This window comes from Pinus tabuliformis, chromosome 6 (genome assembly GCF_031772625.1).
Source record: "Pinus tabuliformis cultivar Carrire ecotype Pingquan chromosome 6, CPIR1, whole genome shotgun sequence".
Lineage (NCBI taxonomy): Eukaryota > Viridiplantae > Streptophyta > Pinopsida > Pinales > Pinaceae > Pinus > Pinus tabuliformis.
In genome coordinates, this window is record NC_142292.1 from 1,152,278,082 (window position 1) to 1,152,306,069 (window position 27,988).

Consider the following 27,988-nt stretch of genomic DNA (forward strand, 5'->3'; position numbering starts at 1 on the left):
GATTAATAAATTGTCTGTACCCACGTTGGGACAGGCCGTGGACTGTTTCCCTCCTTGCACTCTGAGGGTTTTAACCACGTCAAAAATACTGGTGTATTGATTTGAGATCTGGTTGTGAGCGGTGTCCTTTTGGTATTCTTTCTGAGGAACTTACCCTGTAAATTCCTACATGGTATCAGAGCTATTTGAGGGCCGCGTCCGTTGGTGATCCAAATCTGAAGCCGGTAGAACTGCATGCGGCTGTCGTTTCCTAGATCTGCTGTTTCTGACTGCTTTCGGGCCGAGAGGACTGCTCTTTTGCGTTCGGAGCATCTGTTTCAGTGAGGAACCCCTTTTGTTTCACGCGAAAAGGTTTCCGGTAGCCCTAGCTGCGTCATTTTTCAGATCGGGAGGTATACAGTGTTTTTTTTTTTGCAGTTTACTGTCATTTTCTCTCTGCTTATTTCGGTTTCGGTTTAGTTAGCCTTTTTTTTCCCGGATCTATACCTTTCATTTCTGCGTATGCTCTTTGCCCTGCGACTCTGTGCGATCTGGGCAAATCAGAAACAGAAAGAAAGGATTTTTCTCATGCGTATGCTCTTTTCCCTGCACCTTAGTGTGATCTTGGAAAATCAGAAACATTGAGAAAAATATTTAGTTTTTCGGTTAAAAGCTAACTTTGAGATTTTTTTTTAAAAATTCTAGTTTTTTGGCTAAAGCTAACTTTGAGCCGTAAGGTTCGTTTTTCTTTGCATATTCGTGTTGGGTTTTGTGTTTTGTGTTTTGTAGGGGAAAAGAGCCTTCCCAAGGCAAGCACGCAAATTGAGGCCCCCCCCCCCCCTCTCTCTCTCTCTCTCTCTCTCTCTCTCTCAAATATTTTGTATAGATCAATTGGTTCAAAGACTTTTTAAGAGAGTAGAGGTCTTGGGTTCAAGTCTCCATTTTGTGGGGGCGGATTTTTTCATTCCCGCACATTCGCGCACTTTGCCGGCAACGTCAACAATTTTTTTTCAAAAAGCCATATCTTATTCATCCGGAAGCCTTTTTCAGAGCCGTTTTTTTTTAAAACCGCCTATTTTTTCGAGATCTATCCATTGGACCACTTACTTTCAGCATCTTCAGCTTCAGGATTTTTTTTCAAAAAATGGAAAGTCCATGCCAAGTCATTCTTGACAGCACTAACTACTTCCAATGGGTAGCCTACATGGGAGATTTACTTAGAAGTAAAGGTCTCTTCAGAATAGCCACAGACCAAGAGAAGAAACCCAAAGATGAAGACAAGGCCGAAAAATGGGAAAATAGACAAGATCAAGCACGTGGTTTGATAGGAATGTCTGTTTCTCCTGATCTTAGATTCCACATTGCAGAAATTGAAACTCCTCATGAAGCATTAGAAAAACTTGCTAAAGTTTTTGGGATTAAAAATGAAATTAGAGCTCATCAACTTGAGAATGAGTTGCTTACTTTGGATCCTAATAATTTTTCTTGCATTGAAGATTTCTTGTCCAAATTCAAGACCCTTAGATATCTCTTGGAAGGTGTTAAAGTTAAGAAAGAAGATGGTAACCTTATTTATTCCATCCTTACTAAGTTGGGACCAGCCTACTCTGTATTTGTTTCCACTTTCCATTCTACAAGGGAAGCTTTCATTTGTCAAGGCAAAGACTACAAACCCCCTTCCTTTGACTCCTTTTGTGATTCCTTAATAAGAGAACAAGAAAAACTCTTACACCTTGGTCTTCTTAATCTTGGAAACTCTTCCTCGAAAGCGTTAGCCACCCAGCAGCAACCAAATTCAAAGAATCCTAAGAAGTCTTATCCTCAAAGGAATGGTCCTAAACCAACTCAGCCTCAAGATGAAAGATCATTTCAGCAAAATGACAAGACCAATAAAAACAAATGGAAGAGGACTGACAGACATTGTAACTTTTGTAATCGAGATGGCCACTTAGAATCTAAATGCTTTAAGAAGATGGAAGCCTTGGAAGCCGCAATGAAGAAACATAACATCCATCTGGAGCCTACTTCAACTTCAACTTCCGGAACGGCACTTTCTGCATGTCATCGTCAATCATCTCAGTCTGGTTATGCATTAAATGTATCTTCTTCTTCTTCTCATTCTCATGAGTGGCTCATTGATTCTGGAGCCTCTTGTCACATGGCCAAAAACCAAGCCATGTTTTCTTCTTTAAATGATTGTAACACCAAAAATATATATGTTGGTGATGATAGATCTCTTAATGTTGTAGGGACTGGAACTGTTCATCTAGACAATGGTCAGTTCAATGATGTATTATGTGTTCCAAACTTATCCTGCAACCTTCTATCTGTCTATCAGATAACTCATTCAGGTGAAGGTAAAATTGTTGAATTTTCACCTCATGATGTTGTAATCAAGGATCTAAAAGATCCTAAACAGATTCTAGCTACTGGTCTTGCTGATGATTCCAAAAGGTTGTATAAGTTTCACAACTTTGGGTCATCCCATCTTCCCTCAGTGTTTGTTGCTCATAATGATGAAGTGAGCAAACTTTGGCATGAGCGGTTTGGTCACTTAAACTATCGCTCCCTTCAGCATCTATGTAAAGAAAATATGGTGACAGGTCTTCCTATGGTATCTTGCAAAGATGGTGTTTGTTCCGGATGTGTACTCGGAAAACATCATCGGGACAGTTTTGACAAACGTGCCTCTTGGCACGCCTCAGCCCCTTTACAGCTTGTGCACAGTGATTTATGTGGTCCTCTTCCTGTTGCTTCATTCTCTGGCTGCAAGTACTTCTTAACTTTCATTGATGATTTCTCTAGACGCACTTGGGTATACTTCTTAAAACTCAAGAGCGAAGTATTTAGCACTTTTTTGGCCTTCAAAGCATTTGTTGAAAAACAATCTGGACATCAAATTCTTAAGCTAAGAACTGATAATGGTGGAGAATATGTTAAAAACGCATTCATCAACTTTTGCACCGAAAATGGAATTCAAATGCAACATACTGTTCCATACACTCCACAACAAAATGGTGTAGCTGAAAGGAAAAATCGAACCTTAAAGGAAATGGCTAATTGTATGCTGCAATCTAAAGGACTCAGTCTTAGTTTTTGGGCCGAAGCAATTAATTGTGCAAATTATATAATCAATCGCACTCCTACTAAGGTTCTAGAGAATATCACTCCAGAAGAAGCTTGGAGTTCCATTAAACCAGATGTAAGTCACTTTCGTGTGTTTGGAAGTGAAGCATGGGCCCATATTCCAGATGAAAAGCATAAAGCTTTAGAACCTAAGAGTGAGAAATGTACTTTTGTTGGATATTCTGAAGATGTAAAAGGTTATAGACTTATTCCATTTAAGTCCAAAAATGTTATCATTAGAAGAGATGTAAAATTTGATGAAAATAAATCGGCCTGCGAGCCTAGTCCGGCGGATGTGCCACCTCTTCCTATCTCTTCTATCTTTGAAAACATTTCTTCTTCTGATGATGAAAGCGAGGATGCTAATCCTCCCCCACCTTCTCAGGATCCTCAACTTCCAAGATGGGTCCGTGCTACTCGGGATGCAGCAGGTGATCTTGCCGGTGATCCTACAGATCAGCGACGTACACGTTCTCAGTTTGAAAGAGCCTCTTCTTTACTGGCTCAAGCTCCAGTAAATCATGATCCTGACACTTTTGCAGAAGCTTCAGGCCATCCACATTGGGAAGCAGCTATGAATGAAGAATATCATTCATTGATGACAAATGATACATGGGATCTTGTTCCTCTACCAAAGGGACGCAAACTTGTTAGATGCAAATGGGTTTACAGAACCAAGTATGGACCAGATGGGAAAGTTGATAAACATAAGGCTCGTCTAGTTGCTAAGGGCTTTTCACAGGTTGAAGGCATTGACTACACTGAAACCTTCTCTCCAGTTGCCAAAATGAACTCTATCCGCCTTGTTCTTTCCCTTGCTGCCTCTTTAAAATGGGAAGTCCATCAAATGGATGTTAAATCTGCCTTCTTGCATGGGGACTTGCAGGAAGAAATCTATATGGAACAACCCATTGGCTTCATACAAACAGACTCCAGCCTCGTTTGTCGACTTAAGAAATCCCTTTATGGCCTCAAACAAGCTCCTCGGGCTTGGTATGCCAAAATGGATAGCTTTCTTTTAGAATCTGGCTTTTCTAGGTGTCATTCTGACAATACTGTCTACACCAAGAAAGTGGGCAACTCTCTTATCATCCTTGTTCTTTATGTTGATGATCTTATTCTTACTGGTAGTGATCCCAACCTTATAAACCATGTGAAGTCCAGCCTTAAAAAGAAATTTGAAATGACAGACTTAGGACACTTACACTATTTTCTCGGTCTTCAAGTCTTGCAATCCCAAGAAGGTATTTTCCTTTCCCAGTCCAAGTATGCTTGTGATATTCTTCGTCATTTTCACATGGAAGACTGTAAGCCAGCCCCTTCTCCCTTTCAGTCTGGAGTCAAACTTTCAGTCTCTTGTACTTCTCCTGAAGTTGATGCTACCTTATACCGTCAACTTGTCGGAAAACTCTTGTATTTAACCCATACTCGTCCTGATCTTTCCTTTGCTGTTGGCCTTGTTGCTCGTTTTATGCAAAACCCCCGTGAAAGTCATTGGAAAGCAGCTAAAAGAATACTTCGTTATGTTCGAGGTACAGTACAGTTTGGGATTCATTACAGTGCCAAAACAACTCCTCTGTTAGTTGGTTTCACTGATTCTGATTGGGCTGGTGACCTTGATGATCGGAAGTCTACTGCCGGTTATGTCTTCACTCTTGGTTCAGGACCTATTACATGGGCTTGTAAGAAACAGGCTGCCATTTCTCTTTCGTCAGCAGAAGCAGAGTATCGTGGTGCCGTGGAAGCTAGTAAGGAAGCCTTGTGGCTTCGTCAGATCCTATCCGAATTTGGCTTTGAGCAGCAGCATCCAACCACACTTTGGTGTGATAATCAAAGTGCCATTCAGCTATGCAAAGATCCAGTCCAGCATCAGCGCAGCAAACACATTGAACTACACATGCACTTCATCAGAAAGCTCATTCATGACCATGTTCTTGAAGTGCAATATTGTCCAACGGATGATCAGGTTGCAGACATCTTCACAAAGGCTCTCACAGAGGCGAAGTTCACTAAACTTCGATATATGCTTGGAGTTCAGGAAGTTGTCACTAAGGGGGGATAGGCTCTAGTGCCTCCTTCCTTCTCCTATTGTGTCATATTTGTAAATCCTTCAATCCTATCCCAAGTTGTTCTTAAGGGGGGATGTTAGGATATTCCGACACATAGGATATAGTTAAGTTCAACTTGGTCTAGCATAGAGTTAGGTTAGAGTTAGGTAAAGTGTGTTTCTTTACCGTTGTACATTTTGTAACTTACAATCCGACGGTCACGATATGTAGTGATCCGACGGTTCACTCTCACCTCGGTATTACCGACACTTGATCCGTGGCTTGACACCCGATTGGTCCATGAGTTCTATTTAAAGCGCATGGAGGGTCATTGTTCGGGTAATCCGTGCATGAGAGAAGCTTATGTAAATTTTCATTCTTTGATTAATAAATTGTCTGTACCCACGTTGGGACAGGCCGTGGACTGTTTCCCTCCTTGCACTCTGAGGGTTTTAACCACGTCAAAAATACTGGTGTATTGATTTGAGATCTGGTTGTGAGCGGTGTCCTTTTGGTATTCTTTCTGAGGAACTTACCCTGTAAATTCCTACAGTTTTGGCCATGGTAGAAATCCAAACATCTTGTGTTCTTGTCTCTTTGTTTTGGTAGCTATTTGATGAACTAAAGAAGGCACACTCTAATAACAAGGAAAGATTGTACTAATAAGAAAACCTAACAAATAGTTATCATGCTAAGAAGAATATTATTAACTCTAATAGCCCTAGATTCTTACATGTTATCAAAGCTAAGGTGCTAAAGTTAAAGGAAGGGCAGCTAAAAGAGACATTCAAGGATTAGTCTACAACAACAGTATACAATGTCACAATTTCGAATTATAATCTCCCACATCTTGATGTCCTATACTCAGATTCTTCCCACATTCTTAGCCTCATACAACTCGGAAAAAAGATACAAATGATCACAGGAAGAAGACTCAGTTGCGGGAGCTCATACAGTTGTTTAGTTAGGATATACACAGCGAGATGACATTTATTTCACAAGTCTTATACTACCCATAGTCTCGATGCCACAATATGAGGACTTCAACCTCGGATTGAATCCTTTCTATAAAAGGAGCAGTCTTGACATCTCAGATTTTCAGAGATTGATGATACATATTCGAGGGCATATATAGAAGTTTGTATGGACAGTACTCAATATAGAATGAAGGTGTCCTATGATACAACAATACTAACTGATGGGTTTCTATACATCATGGCAAGCGACCTCAATACTCTATGGTTCTATACGATGTTGCATACTACAAGGTTCCATAGTCCACTTATGTGATAGAAATACAATGCCATCCCAAGTATATCAACAATTTGTGAGATGAAGAAGTCGACGTAACTCGAAAGCAAGAAAGCAATCCTTCTATCATTACAACAAGGATCATATCAGGAGGAAGCATCAATGCATCTACTTCAACAACTCTCAACATGATCAAGGAGAAGTTTTTATATTCACATGTCAAGCAAGTATTTTTCATTAATCAAATTGGTAAAATGACTTCATAATTGCAAGGAGATCTATAGGTTGGATGGGTCATCAAAGGTCCTTGCATGGAATAAGGAGGATTGTCACAATCCTCATAGATGAGAGAAGTCAGTGAACATGTCTTCTTTGAATTCATGGGAGGGAACTCTTAAAGTCCTCTCATCCCTATATAGAAAGAAAGGAGACATAAAAGAGATATATGAAATGCTAGAAGATATACTCTTTGAAATGAAGTTAAGAAGGACATATCACTTATACTTGATTAAAGGTATCAAAGAATGAAGGAATATCTTCATGAGATCTCAATTGGGAGATCTGGGAAAGATGATAAGAAGATGATCATCATTGATATACTAATTGATAAGCAAGATAACAAATGTCCATAGACAAGGAAGTTACCTCATTCAACTTGTGGTCTCTATGCTAGATAGGAAAAGACAAGTTGAAGGTAAAAATGTTGAAGGTAAAATAACTTAAACATTTGTAGAAACTAAAAGGAAGTTTGGTCCTCAAACAAATACAAATAGTGCTATGAAAAGATTATGAAAAGAAAGCTCGTATCACCTTAAAGATGGAGGAAGCTGAAAAGGACCAAGAAAAAGAGGAATAACATATCTCTACTATGATTGAGATGGTATCACTCACAAAAGGGTCCTGTCATAAGCTTATGTTATAGATATGACCATGATAATAAGATGTATCATGGCATCATGGAAGCATTAGAAACGAGAGCTCATGACATCACCATGGGAATCATGAAGGACAAAATCCATGGTAGTCAAACATGAAGGATATAGCACTTGGAATCTTATTGAACATTGAAGAAAAGAAAGATGTCATCCAAGAAAAGGCTCATCATACATCGAGGCAAAAGGAAACATCTGCCAAAGGGGGATATGCAAGTTCCTCAAGGTTCTATGATGGATTTCTCATCGGAGGGTTCACTAATATAGAGAATAAGAAAGTGTTTCATCAGACTTATGGAATTCATGGGATGATAGTGTGATGACAGGAAACAAATCAAGGGATTGAAGATATTTTCAATCAAGGAAGTTGTTGAAAGAAGCTTATATGACCTAAAAGTAAAATGAGGTATGTATGTTTGTGTTTAATATTTTTATGTCATATCATATGGTTGCAGGTAACATGGATCATTACTTATATCTTGAGAAGAATTATCAAGGAAAAGGTATCTCCTCCTCTAAAAGGATGCAGGAAGGCATAAAGTCACATTAAGATGAAATCAACATAATATGTCCTCATATGAAGTATAAGGTGGTTGACTACAATTAAGAAAATCTGATTCAAATCTCTTGGGAATGTAATATGTGAGGAAGGAAGAGATCATGAGATATGCAACCATGACGAAGGCAATAAACATCCAAAGGACCAAGAAGACTTGACTAGGAAATTTGCCAAAAAAGATATGAAGACTTTGATGAAAGTCTGAAAATATGAAGACCCTCATCAATGGATGTGTTTGGGAGATGTGTCAACATGTATGCAGGATGTTGATACCTATAGGAAGATGTCATGATGAAGAGCCATCTCGAAAGGTATGACTTTATTTAATGTTATGATTTCTTGAATAATATCTGGATGAGTTCATGCAGGGCTACAGGAATTCATGTCGTAGATGGAAACTCCTGAAAGAAACATGATGAGGAAGAAGTATCCATATGACGAAGGTTCCAGATATGAAGAAGGACACTGTCCATGAAGAAAGGAATGACATGATGAACCAAGAAGGAAATTGATCGATGATTGATGCCCTATAAGGAAGAATCTCAACTAAATTTTTTTACATCAAGGAAGGAAGTTGATAAAGCAACTGAAGGACCCATGAAAAAGGAGTTGTTGATGAAAAGACAAGTCCCTAATTAAGAGGGAACTTGGATTGGTTCACCCCTGATTAAAAGGGAGTGACATTTGTGTTTTTCTATTTCATGTGTCATGCACTAGACTAGGACTAACAACCATAAGTCTTAGTGAAGGCCATGAAGAGAAATGTAGACACATGATGGATGTATCCTCCCTAATTGAGAGGGAGAGATATACACAACATTCTTGCCTTCACTTGGAAGAAAGAATGGAGGATTGGGTAATCATCTGGCATTCGATTTTCTTTGAGGATGTGTAGGGCATCCAAGATAAGAGTAGGCAAGAGGACCGACATTCTTTAAGGGTTGGGAACCCAAGATAAGAATTTTCCTAGAAGGTCATACTCAGTGAACATCCGAGTGCGTATGTACCTTGAGAGGCAATGATGGTGTCTATAGTTATTTGTCTCGCTGGCATTGTAGCTCATGGTCTCATGGAGAGATGGAGATGTTAGTCAAGGCCTTGCACCATGACAATGTTGGTCGATATGATGCTAGATAGACAGGATTACCAATCCTATTCTTCTTATGAGAAATTCTTCAGATTGAGAATGACCAAGTACCATATGAATACCTCCCTAGTTAAGAGGGAGGTTTGAAGAAAGTGTAACTAGGTTCGATCTTCATGACATTATAATTCTGAATTTTTGTAAACAAGAAAATGAATTTATTATTATTCCTTGTTGCATGGGTTTCATGAGTAAGAGGTTTATTTATTTAGTAGCTCCCATTGAGAGCCTTAGGATGTCAAAGAGTCAATGTCATACTCTTCTTGAGCCTATATGTAATGTATATAAGGTCTAGAATAGCCCTCTAAGACAAGCACAATCCTCTTGACGAAGGCAGCAAGAAAAATGATGAAGAGAGAAGTCATGTCAGCCTCAAATTGAATTAAATAAACTAAACAAATTCATGTTTTCTCAATAAAAGGACACAACACTTCACACTGTCATGTCGGCTCAAATACAGAGACATAACTACTATATATACGAAGTTAGGGTCACACAGAAAAGCAAGAAACTTCGATTCTACTCTAAACTTTGGATGGGCTTAGGAGGTGCAGTAATCTCAGATCAAGGCAGCAGTTAAGTACTCCGGATGGAGAGGTATCACTATGATTTCGGATGAGTAATACAGTAAGGTATTCTTGACATAACAATGACTAGGTGTCAAGAGAACACAATCTCATTATTGGTAAAGATCTCAGTGTTGTCATAACCTTAGTGATAAGTATGATCTCAGGAATACTACAATACCACACACAGTCTCGACATGATTATGAGAGAAGGATCTCATAGTGACACACTATCTCGACATACATTAAGGTGCAGTCACAATCTCATTCTTGATGAAGACACAATCACAAAGGTTATGATCTCGGTGAAGGAACATTCATGATGAGACAGTCATAATATCAGTGGATCTACATGCATCTCTCCTATACATATCTCAATATGAAGATCTCGTTGATGAAGACCTTGGTAATGGTGCAGCAATGATGTGATCTCAACAATGTCAAAGAATAGGATTGGGTTCTTGGTCTTGGAGTGGCCTCATAGTTCAAGGGTCATGGTCTTGGTATTCATCAATTGGAATCTCTATAAGAAGAATTTTGCGAGGGTTTTCCTCTCCAAGAGGGAGAGGTTTTAGCCTTGGAAAAAAGCCAAACATCTTGTGCTCTTGCCTCTTTCTTTTGGTAGATTTTGATGAACTAAAGAAGGCACACTCTAATAACAAGTAAAGATTGTACTAATAAGAAAACATCACAAATAGTTATCATGCTAAGAAGAATCTTATTAACTCTAATAGCCCTAGATTCTTCAACACACATCAGAAAAATGTTGGACCAAATATTTACAGTACCCAAGAGGCTCCCACAGTGGGTAATTTAGCTCAAAGTTTGCCCACAATTTATGTAGTCATACACAACTGCTAGGCAGACCACCAGGCATCCATCATTAAGATGGAAAGTAAGTTGAATGACCAACTTGTTTCTATTCTAATTGATCCAGGTTCTAATTACAGTTATACTAACCCAATTCTTGTTGAAAAATGCAAATTGGTTAAGGAGTTGCATGAAGAACCATGTTTGGTTCAATTGGAAACCAGAACCAAAAGAAAAATTAATTAATGGGTGAGATAATGTACGTTTGATCTCAGTGGAATGCCGACAAAATATCATCTTAATATATTGCCATTGGGCGTATGTAGTATATTGTGGGGCATGGACTGGTTATACATACATAAAACTAAAGTGGATTGTTATGAAAAGGAGATCAAATGCTTAGATGAACAAGGAGAAAGAAGGGCTCTGCAGGGCAGGAAAAATCCTACTTCAGTAAGGTTAATCACAGCCATGCAGGCCACGCGCAATAGCAAAAATGGGTGCATGCTATTTTCAGTGCAAATCCTAAGGGATGAGAAGGTTGGTAACGATGTTGATAACGAGGAAAGTGAGCTACTAAGAAGGTACTCGGTTTTGTAATAGTATGTAGATGTATTTCCAAAAGAGGTTCTTGGACTACCTCCTCACAAAGAGGTAGATTTCTCTATCCAATTAGTACCTAGAGAAACACTAGCATCTAAGGCACCATATAGGATGAGTATCGCTGAGCTAGTGGAGCTAAAACTATAGATAAAAGAGATATTGGACAAAGGTTACATAAGGCTGAGTGTGTCTCCATGGGGAGAACCTACATTGTTTGTAAAGAAGAAAGTTGGAACCCTGAGATTATGCATTGATTACCAATAATTAAACAAGGTGACTGTTAGCTCTGCTATATAACATTGATTTCCTAAAAGTTGGAGGCCAACTTGGTCCTTGGTCATGCTTAAAGAAGGCCTATAATGGTTACCCTCACCTTTTCCTTCACCTCGCTCATCCCCTTCTTATCTCCTTTTTCCATGCCTTTGTTAAAAACATATAAGCCCCTTTTCTTAAGCCCAGAGCATTAGCACACAAAATCCCATAAAACCATGCCCGCGGGACTCCACACCTCCATAAACTCTCCACCTATAACCTCTGTCATCAATCGCCACGCCTGATCCAACGGTTCTCCGCCGCGCCTAACGAAAATCCGCGCGATCAAATCCTTCCCGTCCAATCATTCCCGCCGCGATCGGACGGCATCCGCTTTCCCCTCGACCACAAAGTAACGGAGCGATAACGCGCGATGGAGGGTGGTTTTCCCCTCTCCCCCGCCGCCACGCGTCACACTCTAAATGGAATCGCGCACCATTGTCCTTTTACCGCCCAGCGATCAACGGCGGTGCGATCAAAACCACTTACCGCCTGGTCCTCCGTCCTCACCCGATAACGTCAGCGTGTTTCCGCCGTTCGATGACTGTTGGATCTGTCCACCCGTGATCTAACGGCCCACGATCATCCCGCTCCCGATTCTTCCGATACCCTCCACCAAATCATCCCCGCCATCTTCCGCCAGATCCGATGGCTAATCTCACTCCTTCATCCTACTCATACACTCGCCATGCAGTCTGCGTCACTTAACTGTTTTGTGCTTCCGAAGGATGAAGGTGATCAGTCTACCAGTACCCAGTGCATTTGCTCCTCAACAACCGCATTCAACAGACAGTATGGCCAAGAAGGAAAAGGACGAAGCACGAACAGATAGCTACATTTAACAGTTATGGAGCTTCATCCTATACGACACTCCACCTGCCCGAGCGGACAGCAGAGCACAATAAAAGATCAGGTTCATCCACTAAAGCAAGCAAACGCACTTAGAAGTTTTAGCAGGCAACTAAATGCGGTTGGTGGCCAATTATGGCCCCTCCATACTTAGAATGGTTGAGTGCCTTCGTATTGAGACTCTATATATACCCAGAAACAAGATGTAATCAGGGTTGATGGTTGATGTTTTGATGTAAGGTTCAACTTCTGGAGACTGTAACTATTTTGATACTTGCAGCGTCTCGTCTTCATTTTCAGCTAATACAAGCTTCTTTTGCTATTAATTGCTCACTTTTCATTCTTCTTATGTTCCAAGTTGTGCCTGATATGCTGCATTTCTGAGCTCTTGATGTTTAGCATTAGAGAAGTTGTCATCCTATCTCTGTGTTAAAGTCTTGTATGTATCAGTGAATGAGCTATTCAGGTTTCTTTTCACCTAGTGCCAGAGAGCTGTCATCCTGTCTGTGCATTAGGGAATTAGATTTGCAGACTTCTTTACTAGTTGCAACCGGCCATCACATGGTCTTGTGCATCTGCTGGTGTGGTCAGTATTCTCCATATTCACCCAATCCTTAAACTGTGAGCAATTGGTGGTCTAAAGCCTTGTGTTCTGGGGGTGTTCACACATGTCTGGAGTTAAGCTAAGTAGAAGTGGTTATCTAGATTGAACAACCATCATTCCTTCCATTCATCCATTTGCAACAATAAGTTGAATTTGTATGTTCCCGAGCATCTCTTAGCTACAACCTAGGAGAGTTTCTTGGGGTGATAACAATGACCATAAAGAATAGGTACGCATTGCCAATGATTAATGATCTCTTTGATCAGTTGAGAGAAGAGACAATGTTCTCAAAGATAGACTTGAGGTTAGGATATCATCAAGTAAGGATTAAGGAGGGTGACATTCATAAGACTGCGTTTAGGACAAGATATGGACACTATGAGTTTGCGGTGGTACCTTTTGGGCTTACTAAAGCCCTTGCCAAATTCATGTGCTTAATGAACAATGTGATGTGTCCTTATTTGGACAAGTTTGTCTTTTTATTTGTTGATGATATATATAGTATATTCAAAGATTGAAGAAGAGCATGAAAAGCATTTGGCTACAGTGTTATAGTTGCTGAGGGAGCGCGAGATCTATGCAAATCTGAACAAATGTGACTTTTTCCAGTCACAAATACATTATTTGGGCATATTGTTTCCAAAGTAGTGTTATCCGTTGATCCTGAGAAGATCAAATCCATAATGAAGTGGCCAACGCCAAAGAATGTGTATGAGGTCAGAACATTCAATGGATTGGCAGGTTATTACAGATGTATCAAAAAAATCTCCAAGATAGGTCATCCTATCACATATTTGCAAAGAAGAGGAAAGAAATTTGAGTGGACAACTTAGTGTGCAGCAAGCATTGAGCAGTTGAAACAATTGTTCACAAATGCACAAGTGTTGAGTATTGCAGATCCTGATAAAGATTTCATAGTGTGCACAAATGTCTGCAAGGAAGGATTCAGTGGAGTCTTAATGTAGGAAGGACAGGTAGTATGGTATGAATCTCTAAAGATAATGAACATGAGGTAAATAATGTACTCATGATCAAGAGTTAGTTGCCATCATTCATGCTTTGAAGATGTGGAGGTTACCTCCTTGGAAGAAAATTTACCCTTATGACAAACCATAGTGTGTTGAAAATAGCAACAAGAAATGCTAAAAATAGAATTGCTATACAGTGTCTATTCAGTCTGTGAGCTATATTGTTTGATTGCAGAGAGAGCAGGATAGCTTGAGAGCTAATTCTCTTTGTAACTTGAACAAGATTTCCACTTCTATGATAATACAGAGTTGGGGTTTTAGGTTGAGGCTTTCCCCATGATATTTCTTCTGTGTTATGTGTGATTGATTTCTCATTCTCCGTTATATGTGTTCTCTTGATCTTGCTCAATTCGATTAAGCTTCCGTAAAGTGTTGTAGAAGTAGATCTTGTATTGTGTTTTAGTATATTACATAATCTGTTGATCTACAGTGGGAATTTCTACATGGTATCAGAGCGAAGGTGATCAAGGCGATGAACTGTATACAAGAAGGAGAAGTTTGAAGTTTGTGTTCCTGAATATAGAAATCGAGTTCTTATCACATCTCAATTTCACCTATGGCATTCAGTGATTTATGACTCGAGTATGCCCTTGATGGCAGCTCAAATTATATAGCCTAGAAGGATCACATGGAGGCAGTATTAGAGGATAACGGTCTACAGGACTTCATTGATCAAGAAGTCCCCAAGCCGACTGTTGCTAATCAATTGGCAGATGGAAGAAATGTGTGGCTAGAGCAAGGAGAATCCTCCTGGAGGGAGTTCGAGACCACATTGTCTTGAGCCTCCATGGGAAGGAGATGCAGTTTTCGATGTGGAAAACATTGAAAGATTTATATCAGAACAGCAACGATCATATGAAGCTGGCACTGAAGGACTAGCTTCGTAAGATCAAGTGTGAAAAGGGCAACACGATCTCTACATATCTGAGCAATCTTACCACTTGCAGGGATGAGCTTGGAAGTGTAGGGATCACGACCGCTGATGATGACATGGTGAGTCTTGCACTCATCGGTCTTCCTAAGAGCTAGCATAGCTACCAAGGCTCGGTTAATAGAAGAGAAAAATTGCCAGATTGGGAACGACTTTGGTCGGATCTAATGCAAGAGGAAATAAGAAGAAGCACCAGAGATGGATCCTCATTGAAGCAAGATGATGAGGAAAATATAGCCTTAGCGAGTAAGGCGAGGAAAGAGAAAGTGAAGGCATCCCATCCCAAATCCAGTTCTTCCCATGGTGGGAGGAAGATTGACAAATCGAAAGTGTGATGTTTTCATTGTCATGAAGTGGGCCATTATGCTACAAATTGTCCACAGAAGAAATCCAAGAAGGGTTCCCCAAATGGATCTAATGGTGAGGCACTGGCCTCACAGTTTGAGCTGCATTTCTTGCTTATCGCATGCATGGTTTCATCCATGGTGGGATGAGTGTGGTACCTGGACAGTGGAGCTTCATTCCACATGTCAGGTGACAAGAATCTTTTCAGTGCCTTGGGGGAGAAGGATGTCCAGATGCAGATCGAGATGGGCGATGATGGAAAGTATCGTGTTTCACGTGAAGGTACGGTTGTGTTTCAGAGGGAGAATGGAGCTCCCCTCACTCTGACTTATGTAAAGTATGTACCAAGTCTGAAGAAGAATCTTGTGTCTGTCGCTATGCTAGAAGATAAAGGCTATGATGTAGTCTTTAGTAAAGGAAAGGTATTCCTAAGGCATATCAGTACTAGACAGACAAAGAGAATAGGGATTCGATTCAAATCTCTACAAGCTAGAGGTAGACGACTGTGCTACTTTGAGTTCCAAAGCTGAGATGGTGCAGAGCCAAGATGTTGGCGAGCTATGGAATAGAATACTGGGCCACTTGCACCATGGATCCCTGAAGATCATGCGGCATATTTCTACCGGATTACCCAAAGGAAAACTTGAGCAGACAACTACATGCAAAGATTGTACCTTAGGTAAGTATGTGAAATATTCCTTTCCGGATCGAGACATTAAGTTGGAGCAATCCTGGGGCGAGTTCACTCAGATGTTTGTGGGCCCTTCTCTACAACCTCCACCACTAAACAAAGGTACTATGTTATTTTTATTGATGATTTTTCTCGTAGATATTGGATCTACTTTATGCAAAAGAATGATTATACCTTCTTGATGTTTTGTGAGTTTAAAGCCTTGGCAATGAAAGAATATGGAAAGAAAATAAAAGCCTTGCGTAGTGACAATGGTGGAGAGTATGTCTCCCAACAGTTTAAAGACTTCTGCGCTGGAGAAGGTATTAAACGGGAATTGACGGCACCCCATAACCCACAGTAGAATGGGGTGGCCGAAAGGAAGAACAGATCGATTGTGGGAGCAACTCAAGTGATGTTGCATGACCAAAGCCTACCACTGCATTTGTGGGCTGAGGCATGCAATACAACAATATACTTGCAAGAAGAGAAGCTTGCACTGTATACTGGGAATGAAGACACCTATGGAGGCCTATTCTAGGAAGCGACCTGATGTAAGTCACTTCTAAATCTTTGGATCATCAGTTTATTTTCATGTGACCAAAGATGCTAGGAAGAAGCTAGACCCAACAGCTGAGTTGGGAATACTTGTGGGGTACACGAATGCACCCCACAACTATCGGGCGTACCTGCCTTCCACGTAGAGGACTGTGGTACACAGGGATCTGAAGTTTGACGAGTAGAAAGCTATGCACTTATCACTTGAGAGGGAGCTCAAGTTGCAAGCAGATGAGGAACTTTCAGTTCCTAAGGAGGAGGAGCCTTAGATTGATGCGAAGCAACCGCATGCAGAGGATCTAGGAGTGGAGACATCCACTCATGCTGATACTTCCAGAGATGGGCGGAAACACTTAAGGGAAGCTGAAAAGTTGATGCCGGATGCACAGGAGAATGTGGGATAGCCATCTTCTCAGCACAGATAGAGGAGTTCACTCGAGAGGTACACTGGGTACATGGCCCTAGTTGGGGAGTGTGTAGATACCAAACCTTCTTCATTTGAGGAGGCAGTGCAGCAACCAGTCTGGGTTGATGCAATGGTAGAGGAGTACAACTATATCATTCGGAACAGTGTGTGGGATGTTGTCCCAAGGCCTCAGGGCAAGTCAGTGGTGAGTTCCAGATGGCTTTACAAGGTAAAGCAGGCAGCTAATGGCAGTGTTGAGAAACATAAGGCAAGGTTTGTTGCCCGAGGTTTCTCACAGGTCGAGGGGATCAACTACAATGAGACTTTTTCTCTCGTAGCAAGGTACTCATCGTTTAGATCGATGTTGGCACTATCATCTCAGATGGGGTGGAAGATCCACCAGATGGATGTGAAGACAACATTCCTCAATGGGAAGATTGAGGAGGAGGTGTACAATGAGCAGCCAGAGGGTTTCGAGACCTTTGATCGTGAATCGCATGTGTGCCAACTCAAGAGGGCTTTGTGTGGGCTAAAGCAAGCACCCCGTGCTTGGTGCACCATGATCAATAGCTATTTCACCGAGTTGGGCTTCACCAACAGTGAAGTAGATGCGAACCTTTACCACATCATGGTAGAAGGTAAACCATTGATCATTGTTCTTTATGTCGATGATCTGATTTTGACAGGTGATGATCAACGGATACAGTCTTGCAAGGAGGACCTTGCAAGAGAGTTCGAGATGAAGGACATTGGCCTTATGCACTACTTTCTAGGCATGGAGGTGTGGCAGAAATATGGGGAAGTATTTGTGTCTCAAGGCAAGTATTCCAATTAGATACTCAGGCGCTTTCACATGGAGAAGTGCAAGCCCATGCAGACTCCTCTAGATGGAAACTAGAGGAAGGAGGATGCTACTTCAGGTGAGGTAGTAACTGCTACTGTTTATCGGCAGCTAGTGGGTTCACTTATGTATCTGGTGAATACACGAACCGACTTATGCTTTGCGGTGAACCAGCTAAGTCGAGTTATGGTTCAGCCTACCAAGTTGTTTTGGAAGGCAGCGAAGCATGTGATGAGATACCTCATAGGCACATCTCAGTTCGGATTATGGTACAGACGGATAGAGGGAGTGAAGCTTAAGGGCTTCACAGATGCGGATTGGGCAGGGAGGCCATCAAACCGGAAGAGCACTTCTGGAGGAATCTTCAACCTTGGTTCAGCTGCAGTTTCCTGGTACAGTACGAAACGGAGATCAGTTACACTTAGCTCAGCAGAGGCTGAATAAATGGTTGCTAGTCAGGCTGCATGTGAGGCCATTTGGATGTAGAAGACTCTAATGGGATTGTTTGGTCAGAGGATGGATCCTACAGTAATATACTGCGATAACCAGAGTTGTATCAAACTCTCTGAGAATCCAGTTTTTCATGGCAGGTCCAAGCACATAGATATCTGGTATCACCATCTTCAAGACTGTGTGGTCAAGAGGATCATGTTGTTGCTGTATGTTTTGATCGAGGAACAGGATGCAGATATTTTGACTAAGGCATTGTCAAAATGCAAGTTCGAGTTCCACAGAGACAGGATTGGGGTTATTAATAATCCCTTTCTTGTTGAGAGGGAGTGTTGAAAATAGCAACAAGAATTGCTAAAAATAGCACTTCTATAAATAGCAGTTCAGCCAGTGTTGATCTTAGCAACAATGGATGGAAAAATGGAAGTGCTAAAAATAGCATTTCGAGATACCTTCCTATTTAGTCAGTCCCTATACTAAAATAGTGAAGTAAAATTCGAATTTGATCTTAGCAATTGTTTGTAAAATAATTAATTAATTCATCTTCAGTTAATAAGTTAAGAAAAATCAAACATGAAGTTTGTGTGGGAACATGCAACAATTTCTCCATTAATTGAGGAATTTATCCATCAGTTAAAGAGATAAGAGTGAGTTGTAATTAGTTGACTTAGTTAACTGAGTCAAGTCCAGTTAGATTAATTCAAACAATTTGTTGAATTAATGAAGTTCAGTTAGTTAATGCTTGCATGCATGTAACTACTGCACTTCAGATAACTGAGTATTCTCTCATAAATAACTCATGCATGTCAGTTCAGACAAAGACCTAGTTGAGATCAGATGGAGGGGCAGTGTACTATCAGTTGCTAGAATATTCCATTGTGAATATTCATTGCATGCAAAATGAATTCTTTCCTCGAGGATTGCGCAGTTAGATCAGAGGTTTTAGTGAGTGTGATGAGGCCAATTCACACATGTGGCTTCACTAGACCCCAAGAAAAACTGCGCAAGGAAATAGGAGGCTTGGAAGGCTTGAGAAGGACATATATAGTGTTTAATTAGTCTGTGAGCTGTATTTTTTGATTGCAGAGAGAGCAGGATAGCTTGAGAGCTGATTCTTTTTGTAACTTGAACAAGATTTCCACTTGTATGATAATACAGAGTTGGGGTTTTAAGCTGAGGCTTTCCCCGTGATATTTCTTCTGTGTTATGTGTGATTGATTTCTCATTCTCAGTTATATGTGTTCTCTTGATCTTGCTCAATTCGATTAAGCTTCCGCAAAGTGTTGTAGAAGTAGATCTTGTATTTTGTTTTAGTATATTACATAATATGTTGATTTACAGTGGGAATTTCTACATAGTGAGCCCAAGTATTTGTTGAGAAACCCAAGCTAAACACAAGACAAGCTATATGGTTATCCATACTTAGTGAGTTTGACTTTGAAATCAAGTACATTAAAGGCAAGGAAAATAGAGTTGTTGATGCTCTAAGTTGGAGGATTCAATTGAAACATTTTGTAGTTATAACCTCATAAAAAGAAAACCTAGTATAGAGGGTCAAGAATGAGGGACAACATCATGAAAAATATCAGCAAATGAAAGACAAGTTATTACACGATGGTGAGGATGAACAATATCACCTCACTGATGATGGCCAAATTAGGTTCAAAAACTGAATATATGTGCCAAATAGTGTGGAATTAAAGAGACTCATAATTAAAGAGTTTGATGTCAAGACTTATTCAGGCCATCCAGGGTACTAAAAGACCCTCACGACCATTAAAAAGTTTTATTATTGGCCAAGTTTGAAGAAATAAGTGGTTTATTTCGTGGCTAACTGCATAGAATGCTAGCAAGTGAAGGTTGAACATAAGCATCCAACAGGACTATTACAACTCATTCGCATTCCGGAATGGAAGTGGAAGGTGATTTCTATAGATTTCATTATAGGTTTGCCTAGAACATCTAGGCAACATGTTGCAATCATGGTGGTAATTGACAAGTTGAGAAAAGTGGTTAATTTTGTGGTAGTCAAATCCAATAATTATGCTAGTGAGGTGGCACAAATATTCATAAAAGAGACTGTGAGACTACATGGTATCCCCAAAAAAATTATCTCAGTCTGGGATGCTAAGTTCATTGCAAGATTTTGGAAGGAACTATTTTCAGGTTTGGGGACCGAGTTGGAATTTAGTATTGCATATCATCCACAAACATATGGAAAAACGGAGAGGGAAAATAGCATCCTCAAAAACATGTTGAGGATGTATGTGATGCTTCAACCGAAGAAGTGGGAGGAGTACCTGCCACTTGTAGAGTTTGCATACAATAATGGATACCAACAATCCATCAGGATGAGTCCAATTGAGGCATTGTATGGGAGGAGTTACAATACTCCTATCAATTGGAATGATCGAGTGAATAGGATCCTCATTGGGCCTGATATGCTCAAGGAAATGGAGCAACAAATTCAAATCATCAAGCAAAATATAAACGTGGCATAGGATAGGCAGGAAAACTATGCAGACCATCATAGGGTGCATAAAGAGTTCCAAGTTGGGGAACATGTTTATTTGAGAATGAAACCCAAGAAGAGTTTCTTAAAAATCGGATCATGTGCCAAGTAGGTGTTAGAAATACTAAGACAAGGGGGGTGAATCAGTATTTCATGCCCAATTAAAACTTTACGTAGATTATACTTTTCTTTTCAATGCATCTGATCCATAATTTTATTACTAACATTATGTGAGATATATCAGTGATTATGAGCAATATTGATAATAAAACAAGTAAACCATAGAATGCAATCAACATAAGACACATAGGAACATCGAGATTTTAGGTGGAAACCCAATGTGGGAGAAGACCATGAATGTTGTCATCTCTATCTTCTTCTTTCATTATAAAGAAAAATTATTCATTACATCAAGGTCTTGTACTAGTGCAAACTCTTGCTAGCACGCAGGCTCCTAAATGCAGGAGGCTACAACCTCCACTTGTTCTCCAACACTAATGGAAGGCAGCTACTATCCCCTAAGGCTACAACCTCTACTCGTTCTCCAACTCCTACTGGAAGGGAGCTACAACCCCCTCACTGAAGGCCACAACCCTCAATACCTTCGTGGACCATGTTTCACAATCTTTCACACTGGATCCACCTGACAATCGACCATCAAACAACCTGTAGGCCACCTTTCATCTTCTTTTCAAACTAGAACCACACCCTGAAATAAGCTCAAGCCAATATACCAACTAAAACACTGAATACAAAATCAAATCACTGAAGTAAACTAATCATAATTGAATATATTGCAACCAATACCAATAACTAAATGCCAAATCTGAATATAAACATCCCAACCAATCAATCTGATCAATCAAGTACCAAATCACTAAATACATAATACCAATATTGGATCACCAAGTCACTGCGTAATTGAATAAATACCAAGACAAAATATCACTAATTATACTGCAACCAATATGCCAATGCCAATGTTCCAAACATAAACCATTGAATACCAATATCAATATGCCAAGTCACTGAATATCAAACCAATATTAACAACCATTATCTATGTGCCAACAAATCATAAATTGTCAAGTATCAAGGTGGCTCATCATTCACTAGTAGTCCAAGATTGTCAAATACTATGGAAAAGTAAATTCCCAAGTCAAACAGATCTCATTTTCATCATAAGCCAGTTATAGATCCATGTCAAAACTCAAATTTCCAAATGCCAAGTCATATATCACATCAATGAAATACCAAACTATCAAGTGCCATGCATACAATCAAGTTAACCAGATCTGAATATAAAACATTGTGCAATATCATTGTTAGCAATCTCCTTAATTGATTTATATCCAACAAGTAATGCAACACTTCACCATCATGGATATAAAGAAACACCATATGCTTCAACATGTCATAACCATTCAATATCACAACCAATTCCTTCAACTAAGACATTATTGACATACAACAACAAATACTTTATTGATCTCATCATAATATCATCATAAAATTAGCAACTATGATCTTGACCTAACTAGAAATCCTCAAACTGAATCACAACCTCTAGATCCACAACATCTATTGTCATACATGCAAAACCATACACAATCAGATGTGTCATACTGTAGCATGTGAACAAAACCAACACATACAAGATCTCTGCATTATCAAGGAACTGATCTAAATATTATTGTTAGCATACTCAATAAGAAGGTCTCATTGTCCAACAATCACAAAACATGTCATGGAATCCATATACCAATCTCTATAACATATATCCATGAGTATATATATATACCCTATCAATCCTGCACATTATTCAATCTCTGCATAAAATGCTCATGGATCTATAGTAATCTTTGTCAACTATAAACCCTGCAAACACAAGACAATTATGACATTCCCAAACTTCTGCTACAGGCATTCAAGCATAGATCATAAGTTATATATTCATATTCAATGGTTGATCCAAACTTCTCACTTTGTCACTAAAGCATAAGCTTTTGTCCTGCATACAATATACAATCAACAATATTTATGTGTATACATTTTACAAAGAGTCTATGTCACATCAAGATCTATCAACAAGACATATATGACAAAAGAAGAATATTTGCATACACATTCATCCCATCTAACTTTGCTAGCATATAGATTTTTAATACTCTTCATACAATTCATGTAGCGCAATCATTCAAAGGCATCAAAACAAATTATATACATCAATCAAGTAATCCAAATCTCTGCTTTCAACAACATTCACATCAAACCACTGCAATTCATTCATTAATCTTTTAATTTATATCGAAGCTGCAACAAATCCATTGTTAGCTCTAATATCCCTACAATAAAGATCTCATACCCTGCATACAATTTCAAACATATCTATGCATATAAAGTGCAAATCAATATACTGTCAAGATCACTATAAACACATAAGTGACAAATGCCAAGTCAAACATGTTAGCACTCAGTAATTTTCTAAGGTTGCATAAGAAAATCACCAAGGTAACCACAAACCAACTTTGGAAGTTGGGATCTAGACCTGCCAACTTCAGAGAGGGCTCTCTCTGTAAGATTTAACCTTGATTGATTGAATATTAGGCTAGTTATGAAGTTTGGGGTTTGATTTGTATTTGAATGGTTGGTTTATAACTAGTTTTCCATTAGGCCATGGAGTCTGTTACATAAAATACAGATTAATTATAGTATCTATAGATAGATCTCACAAGGCAAGGTAGCCAAACCGAATGGATCCTTTAAAGTTTGTGAATTGGAGAAGAAGAATAGATTAAGGTTCACTTTAAAATATAGAGAATTGCTACCTGAATTCTATATTAAAAGATCAAAAGAAAACATAGAAATCATTTGTAGTTGGGTGCAGAGTGTAGATTTAAACAAATTCTACCCTTTATTTATCTATTGAATAATTCAGATTTGGAAAACAAATATGTGCTATAAATAAAGAAGTATAAACACATAAAATAGATAAATATACTTCACCAACAACTTGACACATCAATCCTGTGAAAGAGCTTTTGTATTACTTGGAAAATTTGTTGATGCTTCAGAAAAATATACAATAGATTTCTTCGTACAAAAGCAACCTCTATTACTTCAACAATTGAAGTATTTATAACTAATTTAAAAAAAATATCCTGTCAAGATGACTAAGATGTATCTATAAAATAATAGGACTGAATTAAGCTAACTTATTAGAATGAAATTAGGGAAATTGAACTGTCTGAAGTGGTGGCACTGAAATGAGGGAATAGATGGTTGTCTGGTGCTGAAATTTTGTATTTGTTGTAACGGTGAGTTGTGCCACCAAAATTATCTTTTACTCTAGTAACTCACAGAGTTTATCCCAGCGTTGTTCACTTGGGATATTCATCTTCATCAACTTCCTGTATACTTTGTCAACTTCAATATATTTGGTGAATTAAGCAAAGTCTTTCGGTAGAAATCACATAATAGAAATCAAGGACTCTGCATCATTTGTTAATGAGTTAAAGAGTTTCAAGCTTGATCCAAATGACAAACTTGTGAGCTTCGATGTGGTCTCCCTCTACACTAATATCCCTATCAACAAGGCCTCGAAGTCATCAAGCATGTCATAGATCCTGATACGGCTTATTTAGTTGGTATTTGTCTTACTTCTACTTTCTTTTCATTCGATGGGAATTCTATGAGCAAACTCGCGGTGTCGCCATGGGTTCCCCCCTCTCCCCTATGGTAGCTAATCTATTCATGGAGGATTTTGAATCAAAGGCCTTAGCTTCCTCTTGTCTTCTGCCTAAGATGTGGAAGAGGTTTGTGGATGACACTTGTGTCATCTGGTCCCATGGTAAAGAAAAGTTGGAATTGTTTTTCTTCCATCTTAACAATCAATCTAGTTCTATAAAGTTCACCATGGAATTTGAATGTAATGGTAGTCTGCCCTTCCTTGACATCCTCCTTTCAAGGAATGATGATGGCTCTTTCTCTCATTAGGTATTTTGTAAGAAAATGCATATGGAACAATATCTTCATGCTAATTCTCATCATTTCCCAGCTCAAAAGCTTGGTGTTCTCAACACCTTAGTGACTAGAGCTTTAAGAGTTTCTAATGAGAACCATCTCAATGAAGAGAAAGCACATCTCCTAAGTGTTTTCTTTAATAATGGGTATAGTAGACACCAATGTACTAAGGCTTTCCTCAGAGCTGAAAAAGGTCCTAGTGCTAAGAAAGATACCAAGGATCGATTTTTTGGTGTTCATCTTCCTTTTATCCAAGGGACCACTGACAAGATTGTGAGGATCCTAAGGAAGCATAAGGTGGCTTCAACCTTTAGGCCTTTAAATACCATCTGGAGCTCTCTTAGATCTGTAAAAGACCCAGTAGACCCCAAGAATATGAAGAGTGTTTACGTTATCCCATGCTCTTATGGGACTCCCTGCATTGGTGAGACTAGTCGCTCGATTAATCAAAGGATTCGTGAGCATGTTGCTGACATCAAGCATGGAAGGACTCCCTCCTCTGCTTTGGCAGACCATTTAGATAAATCTAAGCATCACATCTGCATTGACGAGGCCCAAGTCGTTGCTAGGGTTAGTCATTTCCATCATCGTAAATTAAGGGAGGCCCTAGAAATTGAAAAAAGACCCAATAATCTGAATAGAGATGATGGTTGGAATATTAGTAGAAGTTGAGCCCCTATCCTTTCCTCCTAGTTTTTTAGGCTTCTTTTTTTAGATTTATTTTGTTTGTTTATCTATGTAGGTATTGGCGTCCTTTTTATATATTTATTGTTGATTTATTCTTCATTAGAGTTTATTTTCTTGATCCTTCGTGTTTTTTATGTATTTTATCATCCTATTCTTTCTTAACTCTTTTTAGTATTTTTGTTATTTGTTTAATGGGCCTGAGCCCCATATTTTATTGTTGACCCCGTTTTATTTATTGATTACTTTTCTTTGGAGATATATATATATATATATATATAGATATTGACTTGTGTATATTTTTGTTTTATTTTATTTATTTTTCCATTAATTATTTTTAATTTAGTTTATTTTATTTATTTTAATTATTTATCAAATGATTTTGTCTAGATTAGGGTCTTGACTCGTTTTTATAGTTTTCTACTCACCTCCTTTAAAGTTTGACTTTGATTTTTTTTATTTATTTTTTAATAAATTAATTTAAATATTATATATTGAATTGAGGCTTATGTGATCCATATCAAGTTTTTGAGACAAGTTTTCGGCGATAATCACATCAAAATTCATTTGCCGACGTGTTTCGAACCAACAAGTGTGGTTACTTAAAACTAGTTGTTTAATATAGTGGTTACTTATTAATATTTGTTTTTAATAAAGTAATAAACTAATATCACAATTTAAATATTATTTTTCAAAAACTAGTAATATTTGGTTTTAATAAATTAATTTAAATATTATTTTTCAAAAACTAGCCATTTAATATAGTCATTACATATTAATATTTTTAATAAATTAATAAGCTAATATCATTATTTAAATATTATTTTTTGAAAACGAGTAATATTTCGTTTTAATAAATTAATTTAAATATTATTTTTCAAAAAAGTAGCCATTTAATATAGCCGTTACCTATTAAAATTTTTAATAAATTAATGAAATAATATCATTATTTAAATATTAAAAAAAAAAAAAAAAACTAGCTGTTTAGTATAGTTGTTACTGAATAATATATATTTTTTTAAATATTAATATCATAATTTAAATATTATTGTTCAAATATAGTCATTACTTGAAATTATGTCTCTACATTGCTCTCTATTTAAGCCTTTGCCATGGTCTGCCTCTTCATCTGGTCCTCATGCTGAACCACACTTGTTGGTTCAAAATGCGTCGGCCAAAAATTTCTCTTATGTGATTTCTACCGAAAGATTTTGCTTAATTCATTATGGATCATAGAAGCTTGAATACAGAAAATATTTGGCGAATGTCAGTCGGGTGATGAAAAAGTTTGGAATTGCATATTGAATGTCGAGATCATAGGACAATGCTTCTAGGAAGGCCTTTCCTGTCATATTGAACCTTCCGGCTCTAACCTTTGGACTGTCCATTGCCTTGTTCATACTCTGCTCACTATAATTTGACCACGTACAAAGCCTGTCGTTAATCACTAACAGGTTTGGAAGTCCTTTCTTGTAGAGAGGCTCCAACTTGGAGAAGAATCTTTGTATATATGTGTTCATATTTCGACCCTTCTCTTCAAGATGTCTCATCATATTCCTCTTAGTCAATACTATCCTGATTTCCAAAATTGTTTCAGTCTTGTCTTTAATTTCTAATTCTTCCAATTCCTGACTGTTCTTGGAGTTTAGAAATTCTATGAGATCAGTGGCCTCATTGAGTTTATTTCCTAGTTTCTTTCTGACCTACTTTGGCTTCATTTGACCGTTCAATCAGCTCCTATTGTTCAAAAATGATTTGAATTGAAGGCCAAATGTCCTCCATGTCTTCATTGATCCTTTTCCAGGTATTTTCCTTTACCTGTGCCAATGTGTTACCCATGGCACAGTCTTTTTCCATTTTCTGCAATCTTTGGGACAATGTCTGAGACTTTTGTGTTTCTTTCGTGTAGGCATTTTCAAACCTGGTACTCTACCACTGTAAAATATTTATCTCCAACTTCATCTTCTTTAGCTCCTTTTCTTGTATAGACATGTTTTCCATAGATTGATCTAACTTAACTGAGTCCTCTACCACTAATGTAGGAAACACGGTAGCAGATGATGTCCCTGCTATCGTGGTTGTTGTAGGGAAACCTGTCTATAGTAGAGATGCAATGGGAACTGCATCAAGAGGAATAACTGCAAGTTGTGAAATATGTTCCTTTTCTTTCATCGGTTTGTCCATTTCTGCTTCCATTGCTTTGATCTGCGCACCTTGCTCCACTAGAAGCTTCAACATCTATTCCTTTTGTAGATTTCTTTCTCCAAGTTCCTTGGCCTGGGGGTCTTTTGTTGCTAGCAGCTTCAATTGCTTCTTTAGAGCTACTATGTCAGCATTCTTCTTTCTGATTATCTCCTCCATAGATTTTGAATTGTCTGGATCAAGGCATGCTTTGACCACCATTTCCTCCAAGTATTTGATTCTGGTATCTTTGGCAAGGGAGGACACTTTATCCAATTTGAGTTGAGAATGCACATTATTTAAAGTAAGTTGTAGCTTAAAGGCAGTAATAGTTGTCTTTGTAAAAGTAGAATATACCATCTCTCCTGCCTGTGTGTGCATATCTATTTTATCTAAAGGATAGACATCCTTTGCCTCAAATTCAAAAGTGGTTTGTTTGAAATCTACTGCTGACTTTGGTTGAGGGACCTAGGCCTGCAGGAATGTCATATGCATCCTTCTCTTCTCTGTATCATTGGCTTAGATGAGTTTGTGTTGGATGGAGGAATACTGCTTCCTGAATTGAGTTGATATATT